General features: G+C 37.7%; 1 pseudogene; it reads right to left on the reverse strand.

The window, feature by feature from the left end:
- Positions 1-389: 389 nt before the first annotated feature.
- On the reverse strand, positions 390-2,416 carry LOC101715349 (actin-related protein 3 pseudogene; annotated as a pseudogene).
- Positions 2,417-3,051: the final 635 nt, after the last annotated feature.

Raw genomic sequence — 3,051 nt, forward strand, 5'->3', positions numbered from 1 at the left:
TCACTTTTTCTTCATGATCCAGATATTTTAAAATGCAAATAAAAATTAACTTTCCATGATATATCAGGGACTGGCACTAAAAAAAATTTTTTTTTCAGATGGCAAGTGAGTTATACAAATGAAAATGTCAAATGGAGATCCAGTTATCAAAATGAAAGCACTCAACATATTAGAAGTTCACAATTATTTGTACAGAGCACATTTAAAAAGTCAGCTTGCTAACCAACTGTTGTGATTTTTAAAGAACTATTGCAGAGATTTGAAGAAAATAGATTTATTAGTTAACTCATAAAGAGATTAAAGAGCCTGAAACAAATATTAAAAAGAAATCGGTGCCTTTATTAGAATGGTATTAGGGTTTATATATACCAATTTTGGTAATCAAGTTATGTTTTTTTTAAATAAGAAATGACACTACAGAACTGCAATACTGGTCCAACAGTCTTGTCTTTACTTTCCTTTTAAAGCAAGAAACAGATGCGAGTAATTAGAAAGCACTAGCAGCCACCAGTTAATCCAAGATACTAGCTTCTTGTTCCAAAAGCGCTTGCAAAGAAAACCATTGGTGGGGAAAAAGGAGAAGAGGAAAATGGAAGCAATTCATATCCTAATAACTGGAATCCCATAAGTGTGGACGCCAAGTCTCATGAGGCTGTTTTTTAAATTTATCCTTTACTTGGTCACTTTTTTTTTTCTCAAATACTAGTTTTTCTTTAACTTTTTTCCTCAAAGTATAAAAAGTATGAAATATAAACAAGCTCTTGCATTGCACACTTAGAAGTGTACAATTCAAGCATTATAGAGCTATCTACATACTGATAAAGCCCATCAAATCTTGGATAATTCAATAATATACAAAATATCAGGGCACAGAAAGAACTAAAACCCACTTCTTTTTGTTACAATAAGATTCAAATATTCAATCTAAAGAAAAAAATCATTTTGGCTCTCTTTTACATCTCCATGTTGATACGCTTATTAAGATATTCCTGTATAATCATGTTTGGTCTTACTATTTCAAGTCAGGTTTAAAACCTCAAAACCAGCCATCCAGACAAAACAGGATATCTGAAAGATTATCTCTTCTCCACCTCCCTAACCCCAATAACCCCGATTTTATGACATGACTCCAAACACTGGATTGTGACGACAAATGCTAGGTCCAATTTCTTCATAATCCTTTTTGGTGTGGCATACTTGGTAGAACTCAGGCATGGAAGCCAGCATTGATCCTCCAAACCAAACTTCATATCTCTGCATATGGTGTGTGATAGCTTGTACATCAATTGGTTTTGGCTTCAATCTACCGCCACTCAATTCCTCACTTAATTTGAGCCTGGCATCTACAGTTCTTTTCAGATCTCTTTGCAAGCGATGTCCAAAGTCCCTGAACATGGTTGAACCTCCAGAGAGGACAATATTCTTGTAGAGAGGACGTCTGACATCAATAGGACAATTCTGAATTACTTCATCTACAACTGCTGAAATAGGTTGTGTAAAGTCTGGATTAGCAAACTCTGGGTGAAAAAAGATTTCAGGTCCCAAGAATCTCTCATAACCAACATCAATGGAAAATTCTTTCTTTGAGATGGCATTGATTCCAGTATACTGTTTAATCCATTTTGATCCATCTGTGTCATACTTATTAAATTCTTTCACTAAATCTGGCCATACATAACTATAGCGCTCCTTTACTGCCTTAGCAGTTTCCAAGGATTGTTCTGGAGGGATTCCTACTTCTCGGTCTCTCAACATTTGCTGAATGAAATATGTTATATCTCGTCCTGCAATTGGAATATGTTTAATACAGCTGCCAATCACATATCCTTCAGCCACAGAAATGATATGAGTAACACCATCTCCACTGTCTATTACCGTACCAGTCAATGTCTGTTCCCTACTTGTCTTGAGGTCCAGGATGCAGCTAAGGCAAGAACAGCCTGCACAGCAATGTACAAGCCTGGAACGTTGAAGGACTCAAACATTATTTCAGCAGTATATTCCCTGTTTTCTGGAGTATTCAGTGGAGATTCGGTCAAAAGAAAATAATGGTCTTCAGGTTCTGCTCTTAAATATTTAAAGATCACTTGTTCCATAAACCTTTCCATTAAGTCCCAATCTTCAACTATACCATGGTGGATTGGCCACTTTGTAGCCTATGTAGGTTTTTCTATGGCTTCATCACCAATGAAGAAGTCTAGATCATCAACACCTTTCATCACCCTCCTCTGAGCTTGGTCACCTACTTTTGCTGACTCCTTAATAGCAATACAGGAAGGGATGATAAACTGTGGTTCTGTATTTCCAGCATATCCTAGTTTTGTGTATCCCGTGCCACAGTCCACCACACAGGCTGGCAGCCGTCCCGCCATCTTCCTCCTCTCCTGCTGCTGCCGCCGTGCTGCTTGGGGCCAGGAATTGGGGGCAGGAGCTGTGAGCTATCTGACCATCCATAGCTGGGCTGTCCTCTCCATCCCAGGGGGAGCTGGGAAGCCGAAGCAGTAGCCAGAAAGCAGCAGGCTGGGTCAGCAGCTCTTTGTTAGACTTTTAAGGTTTTCTTTTTCTTTCTTCTTCTTTATTATTTTTATTTTTCCTGTTTGTTTCCAGTGGTGGGGATTGAATCAGGGCCTTTGCACTGAGCTATATCCCCAGACTTTTTTATTTCTTCATTTTGAAACAAGGTCTTGTTAAGTTGCCCAGCCCGGGCTCAAACTTGCAGTCCTCCTGACTTAGTCTCCTTAGTAGTTGGGAGTACAAGCATATATCACCATGCTTGGCAAGGTTTTCTCGATCTGGTGCCTTTATTCCTAAATATTTTGTAGAGAAATATTTAAGTTTCCTTACAATTCGAATTTTTTGTGTATTTTACATTGCTATTGTAAATGGGACATTTTCTTGCATTATGCTTTTTAACTGGCTGTTGTTCACATTTGTCAAAGTAGATGATGTTTGTTAATCCTTTACCATGTTATTCTATGGAATTCTGCTATTGTTTGCAACAGTTTCTGAATTGATTCTCTTGATATTTCCAATTATGTAAGCCTTTTCTCC

The sequence above is a fragment of the Heterocephalus glaber genome, unplaced genomic scaffold, assembly GCF_053883595.1.
Source record: "Heterocephalus glaber isolate CG9 unplaced genomic scaffold, H.glaber_assembly_v1.0 deba00001532, whole genome shotgun sequence".
NCBI lineage: Eukaryota > Metazoa > Chordata > Mammalia > Rodentia > Bathyergidae > Heterocephalus > Heterocephalus glaber.